At 39.6% G+C, this 21,690-nt stretch overlaps 1 long non-coding RNA gene across 6 annotated transcripts in view; it reads right to left on the bottom strand.

Annotated features, from left to right (window-relative positions):
• The window catches only part of LOC111770761 (uncharacterized), a 200,220-nt gene that overhangs the window by 135,967 nt on the left and 42,563 nt on the right, over positions 1 to 21,690 (bottom strand). For 5 of the 6 annotated variants that reach the window (XR_002804151.2, XR_011432903.1, XR_011432904.1 and 2 more), the window contains exons 5-7: positions 11,578 to 11,664; positions 9,229 to 9,480; positions 7,294 to 7,701 (exon numbers count right to left, since the gene is read on the bottom strand). This is a non-coding gene — a long non-coding RNA (uncharacterized lncRNA). Of the gene's footprint in view, positions 1 to 7,293; positions 7,702 to 9,228; positions 9,481 to 11,577; positions 11,665 to 15,536; positions 15,613 to 21,690 lie in introns of all 6 variants that reach the window. The other variant, XR_011432906.1, reaches the window with a different exon arrangement.

Below are 21,690 nucleotides of genomic sequence, written 5' to 3'. Positions count from 1 at the left end.
AAGATCTAAAACTGGTTGGTTTGGCCTCAGAGAGTTCCTGAACAAGATAGGAAGTAGATTGGTTACCCCATATCCACTGGAGAGTGGGCGCTGGCTATAGTCCTGTTCTTCCATCTGTTGCTGAGTGTGCTTGGCCATCCAATGTCCATTGGGCCTCCAGCCTTCTCTCACCCTCCTCATGTGCCCAGTGCATACAGCTGGGCTTCTGTCTCGATGTCCTCATCAGCAATCTAGTTGTCCCCTAGGCTTGTGGCTTCTGGAAGAACCCTGAGTTACTTGGTCGGGGGCCTGACAACCTGCCTAACTGTAACACTTCCTTCTCTGTAGGGCTGGACTGTCAGTGAAGCTCTTATTCCAAAGGAAAGAGAATCCCAGAGACACTTGTCTTCACCAGAATCCTCAGAGTTGTGGCAAACAAAGGTTTCAGCAGGAGGATGACATAATCAGGCCTAGGCTTCAGGAGGATGGATTACAAAAACTAGGGGAAAATGCAGGAAAACATTTACAAGGATGTTGTGTAGTTGAGGGGGAAAGAAGTAAAGAACTGTGCAAACAGGGGCTGAGAAAATGGAGAGGAGGGGACTGAGAACTTGGTCACAGATCAGATGCAGCAAGAACAAAAGCAAAGACGGTGTCAAGTCTCTAGTTTTATAAAGCGATGTTTTACCTGGATGAGCTATTGGCTTCTATATTACTTGTTACCTATTTTTTAATCTTGCTCAAAGTTTTCATTGCATGGGAAAGCACCAGTATTAAATGACGTCACACTGTGTCATAGCCCATTTGTAAAAAGCACTGTAAGTACCACAGCATTGAAAGCCTTCCTTCTGGCTGGAACCAATTTTCTCCACCACAAATATCAAAAGTGCCTGGAAATGTACAAAGCAATCATTTTCAACCACCCAAAGTAATGCTATTATTCTGACCCCCAAAGTAATCCCTTGAAATGTTATTTTAGAAAAATAAAAAGCATTAACAGTTTATATCAGAGAGGAATTTCTTTGCATTCACAACTGCTAACTTGAAAATTAAAAAAATTTATGGCAGGCCACTTATCTTCTTGTTTCCTTTTTTGTTTTTTCACATGAGCATTTCAGTTTTGTTTAACAATTAACTTCTGACTAATTTGAACAGATGTGCTTTGCTTTAATATTTGGCTTGGAGAAAATTTTTTTGGTAAAAATAAAACAAAGTCATGTGTGTTTTTGGAATATTTATTTCTCCTGAGAGTGTGAGAGATGTGAATAGAATTAAGGGAACAACTTAAAATTTCTGTTTATTTTTGGACCTTATAGGTGTCATTCAATTTACAGAGACATTGTGCTAAAAAAAAAAACCAAAAACTAATATTCAAATACTGTCCAATTGCTGTATCTTGATTCTTTGCAAGATTATAGCTGTGTCCTTTACTTGGCTTGAAGTTACTAAATAGAACCAACAATGAAATTAAGCAGTAAACCTGCTGATGTAGAATTCTTCATTCCTAATTTGGCTAATGCCCAACTCTAAATTAGAATACAACAAAATCATGAGGTTTTACTTGCAAAGAAACTTGACTCTTGGGCTGAGTCCACAAACTCCTGAGATGTAAATTTGCCTTCCTGACAGAATTGAAATAAATACTACAGAAATAAAACCACACATCTATGGACAGCTAATCTTCGACAAAGGAGCTGAGAACATACAATAGAGAAAGGAAAGTCTCTTCAACAAATGGTGTCGGGAAAACTGGACAGCCACATGTAAAAGAGTGAAAATAGACCATTCTCTTATGCCACTCACAAAAATAAACTAAAAATGGATCAAAGACTTAAAGAAAAGACCTGAAACCATAAGACTCCTAGAAGACAATATAGGCAGTACACTCTTTGACATCAGTCTTAAAAGGAACTTTTTGGACACCAAGTCTTCTCAGACAAGGGAAACAATAGAAAGAATAAACAAGTGGGACTTCATCAGACTAAAGCGCTTCTACAAGGCAAGGGAAAACAGGATTGAAATGAAAAGACAATCCACCAACCAGGAGAAAATATTTGCAAATCATATTTCCAACAAAGGGTTAATCTCCATAATATATAAAGAACTCAAATAACTCAACAACAAAAAATCAAACAACCCAATCAAAAGATGGGCAGGGGATATGAACAGATATTTCTCCAAAGAAGATATACAGATGGCCAATAGGCACATGAAAAGATGCTCATCATCACTGATCATCAGGGAAATGCAAATCAAAACTACACTAAGATATCACCTTACACCTGTTAGAATGGCTATAATAACCAAGACAAAAAATACAAATGTTGGAGAGGTTGTGGAGAAAAAGGAACCTTCATACACTGCTGGTGGGAATGCAAACTGGTGCAGCCACTGTGGAAAACAGTATGGAGACTTCTCAAAAAATTAAAAATAGAAATACCATATGACCCCGTTATCTCACTACAGGGTATCTATCCAAAGAACTTCAAAACAGCAATTCAAAGAGACTCATGCACCCCTATGTTCATTGCAGCATTATTCACAATAGCCAAGACATGGAAGCAACCTAAGTGCCCACTGACTGATGACTGGATAAAGAAGCTATGGTATATATAACCAATGGAGTACTACTCAGCCATAAAAAATGATAAAATTGCCCCATTCACAACAACATGAATGGACCTTGAGGGTATTATGTTAAGTGAAATAAGCCAGATAGAGAAAGACAAACTCTGTATGATTCCACTCATATGTGGAAGATAAACACATGGACAAAGAGAACAGATTAGTGGTTACCAGGGGGAAGGGGGCTGGGGAGTGGGCACAAAGGGTGAAGGGGTACACCTGTAATGCGACTGACAAATAATAATGTAGAACTGAAATTTCACAATGTTGTAAACTATCATAACCTCAATAAAAAAAAAAAAATTGCCGTCCTGACTTGCCATCCACAACCATTGGAGAGGCCACCGTGGACCTGTAAACTACAGCAACGCTTCCTTTAATGGCAATTTGATTTTCCCTAGCTTTCTTCTTTCAACAAAATTCACAGAATGATTGCCATACTCCTCTTCTGTTCCACCAATACTTTCCTACCGTGGAGGAGCTTTAACAACATGCACTGTGCAATCATTTTCCTCCTTCAAGAGTTCATTTCAACCTTGCATGTTCAGGAAGCAGGAGCAACCTCTCTTCCCAGAGTGCAGATGAGTAATTGCTTACAAGTAAGAAAAACCCCTCTGGCCAGAGGAAGGGAGTTGCCAGCTCCCTCCTCGGTATCACGGCCCCTGCCAAGGAACAATTGGTAGGCTGCCCTGGGATTTTCCACACTCCAGATTCAGAGGGACTGATGTTCTTCTTTGTTTAGATAAACCCGAGAAAAGAGAGAAAAATAAATAAAGGAGCAACAGGTGTGGCCTAACTCTCTGCCATCTAAACTTCTGACGAAGAAGCAAAAGCTCTTACACCTGCATGTAAGAACTAAGCTCAGGAATTTGGACTTGAAAGCCAAATTACCAGCAATGAGTTTGGAATTGCCTCAAACCAAGTTGCAAAGAAAGTCAGCACAGGCTAGGACTTGACGGGGTGTCTAAGGACTCGACATCTCCCTTCTTCAGCTTCTCCCCAGCTGGTGTTTAAGAGAGGGGACGACATGACCTGAACCCAGAGTTCTCAGGAAACTCGAGAAGAAATGCCTCCATGGAGCAAAAGTAAACAGACATGTCTGCTTAAAAATGCTCTCGTTTTTAGCAAAATTCTGTGTAATGGTGAGTGAAGCAAATCCAGCTATATCGTCCCCACAGAGAAAGAGGAGGGAGAGAGGATGTGAAAGAGCCAATGCGTCTATGCTCCTCACCTGACAGAGCCACATCGGAGGTCCAGTCCTTCCAGTAGGGCCAAACGTGGGCTCCATGTTATAGGTGTCACAGCTGAAGTTTGGAAATGTTATATTACTGGCTCAAGGTCAAACGCCTAATAGAAGGCAGGGCCTGAATTTGAACTTAGCATGGCCAAACTTCACGCTCGGGGTTTGTCCTTTGTCCTAGAGGTTCCCAACACCAGCCCCAAGGTTCATGCTGGCCTGGCTTCTCCCAACCCACCCGGGTAGCATTGTCAAAATGTCTGGGCGACAGGCTCCAGAAAATCTACTTCAGTAGGTCTGGAATGAGACCTGGGAAACTGTGTTTCGAAAAAAATCTCCTTGACATTTTTCTGCAGCCAGACTTAGGAACTAGTGCAGTACATACTCTTCTCAGCAATTTTTTCCAGCAATTAATTAATTGACTTTGTGGAAATCTTAGCTCATCTCCCAAATCAAAGTACAATGCATTTGTCACTCTTGGGGAATATATCTGTTTCTATGAACCATGAAACATATTTTCAAAATTTTTAAAGTTCCAGTGGCCTTAGAAAATGTCCTTAGGTTGGGACTTATGGTTCCTCCTTATGTTCAGAAAATGAAGGTGCCTCCTTGTGGCTAATTCATCACCCACAATTGTGTTACTGCAAAACTTCATAGTTTCCTGCAGTTCAAGATTTTCCTTACTTCTTGGTGGCTCAGAATGCCAGGGCTCCTGGTGCTCAGGACAAACTCCCCATCTCTCAGACAGTTTTGATTTACTGCACCCTCTGGGCTTTCCTTATTTTAGCTGTGGGGCTATGCATCTGTTTCAACCAATTTTCTAAAATCCACTCTTTCCTAAGACAGCTTTTATTTTGGCTCCTTGCTAAGGATTGTGTGGAACATCTCTTGGGACCTCAGCTGAAGCTTTCTATGTCCTTATGCTCTCCCATGAGAGGTTCTTTGTATGTCCCTATATTCAGGAGGCCAAAGTGGGTTTCTCCTTCTCGCTCACTCCTTTTCTCTAAGGCATCCACAGCTAGACCAAAGTGGGGTTCAGGAAACTACACTCCTGGGGCTCAATCTAGCCGGACACCTGTTTTTGTAAATCACATTTTATTAGAACACAATCAGGCCCACTCATTTGCTTGTCTACGGCTGCTTCACGCTACAGTGGCAAAACTGAGTAGCCAGAACTAGACAGAGACCATATGCCTGCAAGTATTTACTATCTGGCCCTTCACAGAAAAAGTTTGCCAATCCCTGGACTAAAGGGACATTTCCAGTGAAAATATTTATAAATTTCCCTCTGAGAAGGAAACATCACATCTACTTTTAGGATCACCCCAAACTGCATACGCTGTGAGGATTTTGCCATTTGCCTATTTTTATTTATTTATTTGCTGAGGAAGATTAGCCCTGGGCTAACATCTGTGCCAATCTTCCTCCATTTTATATGTGGGTTGCCACCACAGCATGACCGACGAATGGTATAGATCCGCGCCTGGGATCAGAACTCACGAACCTGGGCTACCAAAGAGGAGCACACTGGACTTAACCACTAGGCCATGGGGTCGGCCCCTATTTTAATTTATTTTTAATTTTTAGCTTTAGGGAACAACACATGTATTCTTTTTCAAATCCATGTTCAGATGTTGGTGGTTATTAAACAGGCAATACTAAGGCCTAAAAATGATGGACAATCTTGTCAGTAAAAACCATTCTTTAATATGTAATGAATCACCTCATTACATATATAAGGGGAAGGAGTATGGAGAAGGTTATTTGAATCTCTGTTAATTTGGCATAATTCTCTCCACTTAACCTTATTTCCATCTGCTAAAATGAACTGCAATTTCACCATTCTGTAACTTGTATTGCTGATAACAAAAGGAAACAATTTTTTCTCTTAATTTTCCTTAAACCACTTTGATAATTGGTGATGGTACAACGTATATATCTAAGAAAATATTAATCCAGAAAAATAAATTTTGAGGAAAAAAACTCATTTCTCTCTATGAAAATAAGAAGGAATATGCTTTAAAAACCTCACTAGTCTTTTCAAATCCCACGAAAATGACTAAAGAAAATCTTCGGGATTTGATATCTAATGACTGCAGAAAAGCAACTGGCTTGTAACTGAAATCGGCACCTGATCTTTAGGCTCCCTTTGCCTGCCAAGTTATTGATATTTAAAAGTACCAGCACGCCCTCTTGCGGTACATTGCAATTACTGTTCTTTTCTACTACTAACTTAGAAGTTTGGTATGGATCTGTTAAGTTTTATGTAACTCATTTTACAAGAGACCATTCTATTGGAGATTCCACCTGTGATTGATTCATATGAAAAAACAATCAATAATACATGCTGGGACTTGCAGAATGAATTGCTAAAACTGCCCTGGACTATAATGAAATAAGATCATCACTGACACCAACCCCAAGTTCCCAGGAACAGTAATAAATCCACCATCCATTTTTGGTCCATAGGACCACTTTGTAGGAGAAAAGAACATAAAGTCTAACGTTATTATATTCTTGAACTTCAGGTGTGATAAAGAAGTTCTACCCACTCTGTTTTCCAGTTTGAGGATGTGGATATATACATAGGGTAAATAAATTTATCAAAGGGCACATGGAAACTCTTCTACATAGAAGAACAAAAAGGCTTTATGAAAATCAAATCTACATCCCAGTTTCTGGTCGCCTCCTTTCAAGGGGAGCTGTGGTCACCTGTTCTGGGCTCTTGACTTGGTGAATTTATTGGTTTAGGCCGTAGCACAAGCCCATGCATCCCCTGGATTATATGTTTGCATTTATGAGACCATCTACCCACAATGTCTCCTCTGGATGGCTTGGGCTTTGTTGTTCTTGTTGTTTTAAATATATCCACCACTTACTAGCTTAACTAGGATCAGTTGAGCAAGTTACTTTAACACTCAGTCTTAATTCCTCCTCTGTAAAATGGAGATAGTAATGACGACAACCTCACATAGCTGTCATGAGGACTAAACAGAGGCATGAAGGTTAGGGTGCCTAGCTCGAAGCAGGGCACACAAGAAGAGATTAATAACTCCTACGATCAGTACTGCTAATAGGTTTCTGAACAAATTCTAACACTGAGATTTCTTAATATTCCCCTCTCCTTTTGTCACTCCCCACTTAGCAAGCGTCTTTTTGGTCTTTTTCATTAAATTTTTCGTTTGTTTATTTTTTGCCTTTGCTTACTGTGTGGCAGTGGAAAAGCTAGATTTCAAAGTGTGGGTTCTTGTTTCAGGACATGCATTTCGATGGACTTATTGCTATTTCCAACCCAAGAAGGCTGCCTTATAGGGCCAATACCTAGGAAAGTAAATAGCGCAATCTCCGTGCTACTCAGGTAGGAATATTTTGACACACGGTTTGTTAGAGAGCTGAAATAGGCCTGATAAGATGTTTAAAAAGCATGAAGAGCATTATAATGAAGTACTTACCATTTGTCTTTTCAGTGGTCAGGAGATTCTTCTGCATTTATCTGGAAGTTTCTAATGCAAGCTGCCTTTGTGAAAAAGAACTCCCACATCGTGGATGTGTCCAATTCAGAAGAACAATAAACATTGACTGTGGTACAATATCACTGCACAGACAGATGCTCCAACTATTGAGGGTATTTTTTTGTCCACAGTTTCATCAAACATCAAGAGTCTCTTTCTAGGTCAGCTCCAATGGAAAAGTACTTATTTTAGAACCCTCATTTTTTGTTTCCCTAGCAATGCTGTGACATCATATCAAGGTTCTTACACTCAAAATTACAGCCTAAATGTCCTTCTTGGTTCTTCTCATACAACTCATATTTGGAGGTGTTTCAATCTCCTCATTAGATGTAGCAAACCTAAAATATGCTGAAAAAAAAAAAAAGAGAGAGAGAGGGAAAAAAAGAGAGAGGCTTTTCAAACAGGTAACTCTAAATAATATTTAATAAATGGAATTTTTACATATGCCCACCCTGGTATCCATGATTGTTGTCTGTCACCTAGGAATTACACATTGAGTTGCAAGGAATGATCACTATAGTAACGAGAAGGACACTGGAACGTTGAAAATGTGGGAAGATGCTAAATTTAGATCAAAGTGAGTATATGTCACATTATCAATCCTACTCCTGCAGGAGCTAATTTTCTTCAAAAGATCTTCCTTATATATCACATGAAAGGCCCTTTTCTCTCCTTCATGCCCATTTTCAAAACCGTTTAAATTAGCAAACTTTGGGGGGGGTTCCATAAATAATAGTTTTTGTTTTTTGAAACTGTAACTTAAAATAACTATGTCCCAATGTTACTTAGCTCTCACCGGATAATACATAGTACAGATATCTTGTGTTTTCTGGATACACGCTTTCAAGTAATCCTTTTTTCTTTTTTTTTTAACATCAGAAATGCACCATAAGACCTGCACTGTGACTGTTTGCTGTGAATCGTGTTGTAGGATTTTCGTGCTTTTTGTGGCATTAACTTCCCTACCCACAAACAAACAGCCTTCAAACTACCCAGAGGAGATCAAACAGTTGATGGCATTTATATTTTTCTAGGAGTCAGAAAGAAGAATTCAATCCCACAAAATTAAGTGCCTCTAGGAGAAAAAAGTGACCACGTGGATGTTGGACATCAAAGACAGAAATATCTTCCATCTCTGTTTAGTGTTCCCAAACTCCAGACAGCCTTTTTTATTTTTTACTTTTTCTCCACTTCCTTTCCCTCCTGGATCTCTGAATTATACTTAGGAAACTGGAGGATAGATTTCACCTTCACTTGGGCTCGTTTTTGGTAATACACAAAGTCTAATGGAGGATTGTTCTGCTTTTTCACAAATGATTGATTCTGCTTCTTTGGTGGTCCCAACACAAATCTGTAGGGTGTTGGCCATTATCTCACCAACAGCAAACTCCTGAAGGCTGACTGTGTTCCAAGTAGTGCAAAAACGTGTTGTTAGTTACACATCTTGCTTTGTCCATCACCTATGTTGTCTAAAAATATTGGGTGCTCATGACCCAGATTTTTACTAAAACTTTCAGGAAAAGTTGGCCTTCCTTGGACTGTGGCTCTGAAAGAGCCGGGTGAAGGGCTGTATTTTGAAAGACTGTACTTGTTTCCAACCCAACCCCATGATAGAGCAGACACCTCTCATTGGTTTGAACCCAGGAGGGATGAGAAGTGTAGTGTTCCTGTGCTTCTGCATGACCAGCCTGATACAGTTCATAACAATAAAAATATATCTCCCCCTCTTCTGCTCTAAAGTCCAAGGAGAATGAAGTACAGTTCATTACCAAAAAGAAACAATCCATCTAGTAAATAGTCCAGACCCACAAGGAGTCCAGAGGATATCCAGAGGTGAAATATTTATTTTCCAATGAATTGCCTGACAGTCCTTACCAAGTCAGTCTTGAGTGGGAGCCTGGGAATCCCTTCCCTCTGTAGTCTCCTTTCTCTCCCTACTTCCCCATCGATGCCTAGCCCCTTCCTGGGGGTGCTGGCTCCATCTTGGGTGTGGAAGAGGCAGTAAGATTCCTTGAGATCATGAAGACCATTTTTCCTAGACAACTCGACCTCCTTTTTACTTGCATTCTCCCTTATAAGAAGAGGCTGGGCCAGACATCGAAAGGTGATCAATAAATGGTGATCCTCCTTCAAAAAAAATAAAATAAAATTTGTTAATTCAACAGTTTAATTGAAAAAATGAACCTGGTAAAATATATATTTAAAAAAAAAGGAAGAGGAGGCTGAGGCATTTCAGAATCTTCTGACTGGATCAATTAAAATAAAGATAAGACTTTTTTCTCATAACATTGGCCATTGCTCATAGCATCACATATTTAGTGTGGTTAAAATTTCTTTCATTTGAGTCTGTATTACAAAACCCTCCTCATCAGAGGTAAAGAAGGAATAAAAGATAGAATATGTATACGTATATATCTTCATTCAAGAATCCAAACATGAATTAGCACCTTCTTTGAACCAGGAATTGTAGTAGGTGCTGAGAGTACAGAAATGAATAATTCATAGGCACAATCTCAGTGTCTATGAATTCAGAAATTAACTGGGGCTGGGGTGCAGGTGGTAAACAGACATATAAAGAATTAATGGTGGTACATTCATGTAAGAACTTGCATCTAGATATGAACGAAGTGTTGCGTTAGCTCCAAGGAAGGCATTATTCCCTGGGAGAGCCGGGCAAGTGGGAGTCAGGCAGAAGAACACCAAGGAAAGCATGTACGTTGATTAATTTTCCTAGACTTAGTCTCCCCAGAGCTGTTTCCAAAGCAGACCTGAGCCATTTACAGAGTGGGTTCACATTCCATCCCTGGTGTTTAACCTGAGTGAAATAGACACAGCTACAGAATGCCAAGAGTGGAGATGCCAGGAGGAAAAGATGACATGGGTTTGAATAAAGCTATGGCACTTTGGGCACTGTGGGGTATATTACTTTGCTAGGGCTGCCATAACAAGTACCACTGACAGGATGGCTTACACAACAGGAATTTATTCCCTCAGAGTTCTGGAGGCTAGAAGTCTAAGATCAAGGTGTTGGCAGGGTTGGTTTCTTCTGAAGGCCTCGCTCCTTAGCTTGTAGATGGCTGTCTTCCTCTGGTGTCTTCACATGGTCTTCCCCCTGTGTGAGTCTCTGTGTCTTAACGACCTCTTCTTATAAAGACACCAGTCATAAGGATTAGAATCCACCTCACATTACCTTAATCACCTGTTTAAAGGCCTCATCTCCAAATACAGTCACATTCTTAGGCACTGAGGGGTTAGGACTTGACAAACATTCTCTCCTTGACCAAACTTTGGTCAGGCTCTTCTGAGCTCTCTTTTTGACTAGGGTTGACCTTGGGCTCCCATGTCCTTTCCTGTAGACTCCATGTCTAGCAAGAAGCCTGCTAAGTCAGTTTAACCAGAATCTTCCATCCTCGATATCTAATTACCCTCCGTATCTGATCAGGTTTCTCATCATCTACCTTCTACCAGGTGATGTCTGATCACCCTGACCTGCCTTCAGCAAGAATCCTGTTAGGTTGGTTTAGCCAGAATCCTCCCTTAGCCATGACATTTCCTCTTGGTAATTTTCCATCTGCTGACCACCCCCTATCCCTGGCTTCTTGGTTACAAATTCCCATTTTTCTTATATTTGGAGTTGAGCCCAATCTCTCTGTCCTACTACAAAACCCCAATGTAGTGGTCTCTATAGCTATTGTGATAGTCTCCCTGAATAAAATCTGCCTTAACATTCTTTAACAAGTGCATGAATAATTGTTTCTTCAAGAGGCTTCAACATATGAATTCTGGGGAGGGGGGGACACAAGTTTTGAAACTTTGGGGAAGGTATGGTAAGGAAGCTCTAGCCATGAGTTTTCTCTTTAGGAAAGAGAGAGAGGAGATTCCTGATTTTCTTAAGAGTTCTGTAGGAGAACGTCCATTGGTTGGAGAAACCTGGAGCTCTGCACTGGGGAGTAAGGAGGGGAGAATGGAACAAAGAATGTCATCCTCTAAGATAACATTTCCGTGGTTTAGGAAAAAGAAACTTAAGGAAAAAACAAAATCAACAAATGCTGTGACATTCTGCCATATGGCAATTGAAACTCCCACTACTATTCCACCATCCAAGAATCATTTTTATAATTATTACCAGTAATTGATCGCCTACTGGTTCAGTCCAGCAGAGAGGTTAAGAGCAAGGGCTCTAGAGTCAGACAACCTTGCAATGAGTCCAGCTCTGCCACTCACCATGTCACCTTGAACAATTCAACTTCTCTGGAATTCCTTTTCTCATCTGGAAGATTTGAATAATGACTGTGTCTTCCTCAGAGGGCTCTAGTAGGGATTAGATGAGATAGTGAAGATTATTGTTGTTTACTATTAATATTTTTCAGGGACTATATATAGTAGGTGTTATACATAGTAGATGTTTTATATATTTTATCTATTTTTATATCCTACAAAAATCCTACAAGGTGCTTGTCATCAGCCCCCCTCAGCCTCTTAGTATCCCACCTCCCCCTGCTATCACTGAGGATAATTTCCATGAGGAGATTCATATGAGCTTTATTCCCACAAACTGATGGAAAGAGCAGCTTCAGGATCACTTCCTTCCTCTCTTCTTTGGATGGTGCATTCTATCCTGTGCGTACTGCTCTCTTGGCACAGTTCCTATGACAACCTCTCTCCAGAATATTTTTCTGCTCATCCATATTACTCCTGACTCTTCTTGTTACAAAAAAAAAAAAAAAACATCAAATAAAGCCTTATCAAAAATAAATAAATAAAGCCTTACATAAAGGGTTTTGTTAAGGGGAAATCTTTTGTTATTGGGGAGTCTCAAATAGGAGCTATGATGGTACACCAAGAAAGGCAGTAAATTGCTTTAAATGGTTTTTGTTTAAATGTTATAAAACCCCATATACACTCACTCTCTCCAGTACAGTAATGGGAACATGTACAATTAGATCTCATGGTTACTAACACAACGCAAAGCAGAAGTATATTTCATCTTGAAGCTGGAGCTTTTTAAAAATCTTTTTCTTGCTATTTCTTTTGGTTTTATTGTCTGCTGTAATTTGATTTACACTAACGAGGTATGTAAACATTGGGAACTCTTTGTGCACAATTTAACTCTAGTCTACACCCCAGGGATCAATTAGCATATGAAGTGGCCTAATAGAAGTAACACCCTAAGAATTGGCCAGGTGGCATTCAAAGGTATTTTTATCAAAATCAGCACCGCAAGTTTCATTATTTAGAATGTTATAAAGAATTTTTAATTGGTGAAATTAGTGGAGTTTAAGTTATATGATTATTAGAAGTCGGGCATCTCCTACTTGGACAAGAACGCATAAATAAACACCTGACCAAGCCAGTAGTTCCTACCAGAGGGACGGCTTCCAGGCCCACTGATCCTGAGTGGGTCTGCTTAGTGAATGATCCTGTCATCTGATCTGACTAAAAGGCCTGCCTCTCCCTCCATCGGAATACCTGTCTTCCTCCTGGAGAGAGCCTCTCATGAAGGTGCTGGTCATCGTGTCAGGGGTTGAGACTGAAAATATTCCAAGTATACACTGAATGACTGTTTTGTGCCTACTTGCCGGCAAATATTTGTTTGCTTAGAATAATACAGTCTAAAATGTGCTTTTGCTACAACTGCCTGGTAGAAAGGTGATGGGTTGGAAACCTAGAGCTGTTACTCCCTCTTACTACTGGAGGGTTCCGATGAAATCCAAAATTACCTGACATTCGTGGGACAGTAAACTGGCTTAAGTTGGTTCAAATTCTCATATTCTATTCTTCAACGCATACCTCATAATAATCATGCGTATCTAAATTTCCTCCTGCCACACTGGCATTTGTCTTCATTGACACACTCAGTGAGCTTTATACCAGTGCAGTCTACTGGTCAGAATATCATCTTTAGGCAACACAGGGATGCTCTGGTTTCCATAACCACCATTCAGGTACTGAGTCATAAATCCTCACATCAGCTCTCAGGCTCTTTTTCCTTTTTTCCTTTTAAATAGGCTTTATTTTTTAGCGCAATTTTAAGTTCACATCAAAATTGAGTGGAAGGTACTGAGATTTTGCACTATCCTCTGTCCTCACATACATGCACAACCTCCCCCACTATCAACATCTCCTACCAGAGTGGTACATTTGCTATATTTGGTGAACCTACATGGGCACGTCATTATCACCCAAAGTGCATAGTTCACATTAGGGTTCACGCTTGGTGTTGCATATTCTATGGGTTTTGACAAAGATATAATGATATGTATCCACCATTATAATATCATACAGAATAGTTTCACTGCCCTAAAAATCCTCTGCTCTACTGTTCATCCTTCCCCCCACCCACCTCCTCCCACCCCATCATAGCCACTGATCTTTTTATGGTCTCCATAGTTTCGCCTGTTCCAGAATGTCATATAGTTGGAATCACATGGTATATAGCCTTTTTGGATTGGCTTCTTTCACTTCGTAACATGCATTTAAGTTTCCTCCATGTTTTTCCATAGCTTGATAGCTCATTTCTTTTTAGCGTTGAATACTATTCCATTGTCTGGATGTTCTGCAGTTGGTTTATCTAATCATCTACTGAAGGACATCTTGTTTGCTTCCAAATTTTGGCAATTATAACTAGAGCTGCTATAAATATTCATTTGCAGGTTTTTATGTGAACATAAGTTTTCAACTTCTTTGGGTAAAAACTAAGGAGCACAATTACTGGACTGTATGGTAAGAGTATGTTTAGTTTTATAAGAGACCGCCAAACTGTGATCCAAAGTGGCTGTACCATTTTGCATTCCCCCTAGCAATGAATGAGAGTTCCTGTTGCTTCATATCCTCACCAGCATTTGGTGTTGTTGGTGTTCTAAATTTTGACCACTCTAATAGGTGTGTAATGATACCTCATTGTTGTTTTAATTTGCATTTCCCTAATGACATATGAAGTGGAGCATCTTTTCACATGCTTAATTGCTATCTGTATATTTTCTTTGGTGAGGTGTCTATTCAGGTCTTTCGCCAGTTTTTCAATTAGGTTGTTTGTTTTCTTATTTTTGAGCATTAAGAGTTACTTGTATATTTTGGATAACAATCCTTTATCAGATAGGTAATGCCAAGTCTAGCTCTTTAGAAATATTTGGTTTCTGCCCAGCAATACAAAAGCCTCTGAGACAAGGAAAAGCAAAAGTTACGTACCTTCTTTGGTGGGAGAAGGTAAAAATAAATAAAACAAGAAAAATAAAAACACTGATTAATATTTCAAATTATCCTGCCTTATGGAAAGAGTCTAAACTCCTTAGGGTGGCTACAAGACATATCTACGCTTCCCAATTTCATCTTCATCCCATGGCATGCTGGAGCCAGTTCACATCAGTTCATGAGAGCTAAATGCTGGATTTTCAGGAATGCTGTGAGCCAGTTGTTAAACATAGCTATTATTAAAAATTAACTTATATAAATCTTCCTCCCAGCCACCTCCCATCTCTCTAGAGAGCCCACCCATTCCTACCCTAGAGCTCCCTAAGAACTTTGCAAGTACTTGTATTACAACAAATCTGACATTGTCCCTAACGGTTGTTTTCACTAAAATCTCCCCCAGATTATGAGATTGTCAATAAGATCTTTCATTCATATTTGTCTCCTTTGCTCCTAGCAGAGGGCTTGGCACATGGTAGCAATTCAATAATTGCTTGGTGAGTGAGTGACTCCTGGAGGTTAAAAGCTACTCCCTTCCTGATATCTTGGGATCACTCCTCTACCCAGCAGCACTCGATTTCCACAATCAAACTTTACACTCCTAGGAGCCTGAGTCCTTCCATTCTTTGATCAGCCACCACAGAAGAAAAGCTTGGTTTCCCTCTAAAAGAGATGCAACTTCACTCTCCAAGGGTTAAATGCAGATCAAATGCAAGTAGTAAAGAAACAAAGAAACTTTAACAATTCCCTGAAGTATAGAAAGCAAATAACAAGTCTCAACATCTATCCATAATGCTCTGTGGTACATGAGCCTGAAATGGAAAGTCTATGTGGCTGGTTGGTGAGCCAGCGCAGGGCTCTCTTCAGTCCAATTGACGTTTTAGAGGCACAGAGTAGTTTTGGTGAAAACCATGAGAAAGGCTGATGTGATAGCATTATTGGGCTTGTTGGTAGATGGACAAAATAGCCAGGAGGTTCTCATTGCATAGATATACCTGGGAATCATCTTTTTCATCCTTTAGAAAATAATGTCATGTATATTCTGGAAGGTTCTTCACGGAAATGTGTCAACTGGAAAAAACAAAGATGCAAAACCATTGCTTTTGATTTTAGACTGTGCAACCCCAAGTACGGAAGTGCTTGACCTAATTTCTGATTCCACAAACAGCTTTGGATAGTCACTGGTTTGCCCTAGTCTTCCCAGAATAAGAACCAAACATCCCTGAGGACACCAAATGACACAACCACCCCACCGCCAAGCTGGCACCAGCAAAAACGTAGGCTATTTGCAGAGAGCACTCCGCCTCTGCTGTGAGTGGGCAGTAGACTACCAGGGAGATGCGTGCTGCCTGCCTGGAGACGGGGTTGCTAGGTGCCTCTGAAGTATGAGACCGAGAGGGGTACATTATTTCCCCCACACTTCTTATTTTACACAGTGACAGTTCTAGCCCGGAAACAAAAGCGAAGAACAGTGTCTGTGGTATTAGGAATAATGGCCAGCCAAGTGCCCTATGGGGCAGAAGGAGCAGGGTTGAGGCTTTTATCGAGAGCAGGAGAAAAAAGTAATGTGATTTGGTTTCACCATAATTGCTTCAGCAGCCTGGGTGAGAACTAATTACGAGTTCATCTGGCTCCAGAGAAACCCCACCTCTTCCCTTCTCCAGAATGGCACTAAAATATCAGCATTGCGTCACCAGAATTCATTCCCATTGGTGGCCTTTCTTAAGGAGAGCAGCATGCTCTTTCTCTCTGAAAGCCACTGGAATCTGTGTAGACCAGGAATTTATATCTTTCCAAGACAAATAAAATATTCCTGGCACTCACTTGTCACTTGAAAGCTCAGAGTGCTTGCCCATTATTGTATCATAGAGGAAGTGTTGTTTTAAAAATGTGGCAGTAAGGAAATGCAGAGAAGGAAATGAAGGGACAAGTTATAGGCCCTACGTCACTACAACAGCCCTGTCATCGTTAGACTTAGGGAAGGTCTTGGGTTTCAGAACCAGGCTGTTCATTGATGATATCTTGACACTCACAGGTTCTCATTAGGCTCCAATGGCCCTAAAGAGATAAGCATTTTTGCTCAGAAAATTGGTCATCTAATTCTCAAAAGAGCACAGCTAACATTGGAAGTCATCGGAATAGAACTTGAATTCCATCTAGGTTAGTAGCCTAAATTACAAATCTAGATGAGAGCTAAGTAATGCTGCTTTAATAAGCTTATTCAGACTCTGTGTGAGCTCTGAGAATGAGGCAAGTTGATATATGATGGTAGAAAGAACATGGGTTCAAATCCTGGGTTCAACCTGAGTCTACATCCTGACTATGTTGGTTGCTAGCTACACATAAGTTACTTGCCTTCTATGAGTGTCAGATTCAATGGAGAAATGAGGTAAAAATATCAGTTCCTTCACAGGATCTATGTAAGGATGAGAAATAATGCATAACGTGCCTACACAGCACTTGGAACAGAGGATGTACAAGATAAATGGTAGCACATGTCACAATTCTGTGTCCCAATGAGAAAGACTAACCTAAGTGCCTCTACACGTGCAGCCCTGTGGGGGTTACAAAGACATACCACGCATGACTTTTGTCTTCTGAACCATCACAATTTAGTTAAATGGCGAGGGGAGTGGGGCCTGAGGGGGAGTAAGGACTGTCTGAAGCAAGCAGCAACCAAACACGATAGAATTAGCTACTCAATCGTGTGGTGCAAATTTGAGGCAAGGTAGGAGTTCAGGAAAAAGGAAGAACAATGCAGATGAAGCAATAGCTTCAACTACTCAATAGAAAAACAAACACAACACTGATTAGTCAACCACTAAGATTTATGCAGATGTCAAACTGTAGATTTAACAAAAACAGAAGACCAAGACGCTCCTTTTAGCACCCAAAGGACCTGCTTAGCAAAACAGCCAGCTCTGGTTGCTTATTCTCCAAGGTCACATTCTGGAAGCAGAATGGAGCACTTTGAAAGTTCTAAGCATGGACCCTGACTGGGCTCACCTGTGGTGGAGAGCAGATGAGCGACCACCTTTATTTTGCAAGAAAAGTCAGCTTACAGTTAGGAAATGAGGAGCAGAAATAAATCATCCAACTGCATAAAAAGTCCAAATTCAAGTGCAAGTTAAAACTTATTATTTTATGAAGTTAATGGCTTATTCTATCAATGAATTTGCTGATCTCCCTTGTCATATATTCCTTTAAATATATACTAGGCTTATGCTCAAGTCCATAAACATAGATGAACAATAAATAGCACTTTATTTTCTGAAAATCATGGTAATCTGAATCTGCACCCCCAGGAAAATTCAACCTTCGTCATTATTAACTATGCCCTTAGTGGGAAAAGAGGAGGGAAAACACAATAGTACTAATTATGTATTTAAGTTACACCCATGCTTTATATTTTGTACAGACTTGCCTAAATACCATATGAACTTGAATATATTTTCTCAAAAAATTATTCCATAGGAATAAAAGGAATTGCCTTATATTTGTTTTTACAAACTATCTCCTCTTATAAGAAAGCCTATTCAATTATTTTGAAAAGCTAATTGCATATATCTGAATAAAAGGTATAGTATTTCCCAAATTTTTTCTTAGAGATAAAAAAAACTCTCCTTATATTTGAACCTGTGCAAAGTCTCTCCCATTATGGGAAGCCCATTTAATTATACTGATTCAGTCTCGATCAGTGGATGTTTAAAATGCTTGCAGAAGTCAGCTGATGAAGTTGGTAAAAAAAAAAAAAAAAGGAAGCAAAAATATTTTACACAGATTTGAAATTATTCTTGGAGGTACGAATTCTAAATTATAAGAGTTGGGTGACACCATAAACAATCCTTTTAAAGATCAACTTAAAAAGCAGTAGAGTAAGTGATTAGATTGGAAAGATCATAAATATAGACCTGTGGTATGGACTGAATGTTTGTGTCTCCCCAAAAGTCATATGCTCAACCCCCAATGTGATGGCATTAGGAGGTGGGGCCTTTGGGAGGTGATTAGGTCATGAGGGTAGAACCCTGATGAAGAGGATTAGAGCTCTGACCAAACACCAAATCTAGCAGTGCCTTGATCTTGGACTTTCCAGCCTCCAGAACTGTGAGAAATAAGTGCCAGTTAAGTCACTTAGTTTATGGTATTTTTGTTATAGCAGCCTGAATGGACTAAGACAATCCACATATGAAATAAAGCCACCATGGAGTAAAGATGACTGACTGAACATACTTGTTTGTTTTGTTTGGTTTTTACACTTTTCTGAAACTCCACTAAAGATGATAAAGAATTTTTTTTTCAGGACATCCAATCATAAGGACAGAGAATGAGGAAAGACATGACAGCATCAAAATTTGAAAGCTGGGAAGATTAAGGAAAGGTAACTGATGTGCCAGATCCAAGAGTGCTGGGTCCCAAAATGGTGGCAGAAAAGCCAAGAAGCATTGATCACACACAAGTCTTGGGAATTGGTGGCACTGGGCAGCTCTGGAAGTAGGATTGGAGGTACAGCAAAAAATGAGAAGTAGTTAGAGCCTTAAATCTGCTATTCACTCCCAACAAAAGCCTAGAAGTTTATTTTCTGGGAAAGCTAAAAAAGAGGGCTCTGGGAGTGTTGGGAGGCTACAATACCAAACAGAAAACTAACAGATGGATGTTGGCATATTGGAAAAGAAAACTCATCCCTGCCCCTTTGTCCTCTTTTCTACCTGGCTCTCAGAATGCAGCAATCAAGCCTAAACCTTCCCAAAAGGAGTTCAAAGCTCTTTCCCTGATGAATCCAACCCAATTCACCAAAGAAAAAATTCAAAGAGAAGTCCTACACCTTCATGGTCCAATATTGCAGCCGCTAGCCACTTGCAGTGACTTACATTAAAACTTAGATTAATTAAGTAAAATTAAAGTATCAATTCCTCACTTGCACTAGCCACATTCCAAGTGAGTACACATGGCTAGTGGTTATGGCATTGAACAGTGGAGATACAGAACATGTCCATCATCACATAAAGTTCTATTACACAGCACTGATCTAGACAGACTTCCCTACAGCAAAGCCAACAGTCTCCACTCTCACAATCTGAGTGCCACACTCTTACATATCTGCAGACACAAAGGATCATCAGACACCTAAGGCATCTTTCAATACAAAGAAATAGAGAACCGAGTTACAGCTTAAGCAAACTGGAAGAACCAGAGACAATACAGACAGAAGAAAACATATTATCATTACTATCTTCATGGAGGTTTGAGAAGATATTTTTTCTATGAAACAAGTATGGCCTGTTCTAAAAAAAAAAATCAATAAATAAGAGAGATTAAAAATTTTAAAAACACAACGGCGACAACATGGATGGACCTTGTGGGTATTATGCTAAGTGAAATAAGTCAGAGGGAGAAAGTCAAATACCATATGATCTCACTCATAAGTAGAAGACAAAAACAACAAACAAACACATAGCAACAGAGATTGCATTGGAAGTTACCAGAGGGGAATGGGGGAGGGGGGAGGACAAAAGGGGAAATTAGGCACACGTGTGTGGTGACGGATTATAATTAGTTTTTGAATGGTGAACATGATGTAATCTACACAGAATTCGAAATATATTATGATGCACATCTGAAAGTTATACAATGTTATAATCCAATGTTACTGCTATAAAAATTAAAATTAAAATAAATAAATAAAATTTAAAAAATAATCTAATAATGTAGTAAGAAGATGATATATACACAAAAATATAATTAATAAGAAATACTTGATGAACCGATTTGAATACAAGGAATGATACTGACAATAGGAAAGAAATCCGGAGAGAAATGAGGATAACTATTGAGTCTTCATGAGATAATAATAACAGGGGAGCCGGGGTTGTGAAAAAGAAAAAGATTTGGATGAATAAAATGAAGTATAATTAAAAAAAACACACACAATGGCATAAATGAAAAACTCAATAGAAGTGTTAGAAGATAAAATTGGAGAAATCTCTCGGAAAGCAGAGCAAAAAAAAGTAAAGAATGGAAAAGAGGAGAAAAAAATCAGAAAATTAGAGGACAAGTTCACGAGTTCAATATTTAAATAAAAGGAGTTCCCAAGAAACAGAACTGAGAAAATGAAAGGAGAAAATTATTTAAGAAACATTTCAAGTGAATTTCCCAGAACAGAATGACGTAAGTATCCAGACTGAGAGGGAATCCAGAGTCCCCAGGTGATGGCTGAGAATAAACCACACCAAAGTCATGTCATCACGCAATCTTAAAACACTGGGACAAGGCAAGCTTGGAGCGGATGGGTGGGGGGAATGGTCACCTAAAAATATCGAGACTCTGAAAAGCTTTGGATCTTTCAACAGCGCAGTGGAACTGGACGAGCAATGCCTTAAAAAATTCTGGAGGAAAATATTTCTCACCATAGATGTCTATATCCAGCCAGGATATATTAACCTATCAATTCAGTCTGAAGGAAGAACAAGGACATTTTCAGTCATTTAGGGTATCAAATACTTACCTCCCCTGCACCCTCCCTCAGATAGCCACTTAGAGGCTCTACTTCACTAAAGTCAGTGGGGAAACCAAAAAAAAAGGAAGACATGAGATCCTGGAGACAGGAAGCCTATGGAAGAGAGAGGTGGAGGCAATCGCACCAATTCCATGATCCCAGCTGTGTGGAGGCTCTGAGAACAGCCTTTCCAGGTTAGGGCAGGTTAGCATGCTGTGGAGGGAGTGCTTTGGGGAAATGAAACGTCAGAAGACCTCATGTGTCTGAACTTACCAAGAAGAGAGTTAAGCAACTGGCAGAAAGTTTCACCTAGGAATACATAGAAAACAAAACCAAACCAAAATTTTAAAGGAAAATTATTTAATCCAGGGAAAATGCAGTTGTGAATGGGAGTAACAACCATACTTGAATAAATCATTGTATTCTACAAGGCATAGCTGTAAACAGCATTATTATGTAAACATAATAATGCAATAATTTTGGTCTAACCCAAATGAAGAAATAACTATACTAGAAAGATGGGTAGTAAAAAAGAATGCATGTGATGGGATGGCGTGTAGGTACAAGGACTAAAGAAAAATCATTGTCTTCCAAAATGAGATATATTAATATTAAGAGATAATGACTGAAACCAAAAAGTCAAGAATGGAAATGTT

Source organism: Equus caballus, chromosome 26, assembly GCF_041296265.1.
Source record: "Equus caballus isolate H_3958 breed thoroughbred chromosome 26, TB-T2T, whole genome shotgun sequence".
In the NCBI taxonomy this organism is placed as follows: Eukaryota; Metazoa; Chordata; class Mammalia; order Perissodactyla; family Equidae; genus Equus; species Equus caballus.
This window is presented reverse-complemented; position numbering and strand designations above follow the sequence as displayed.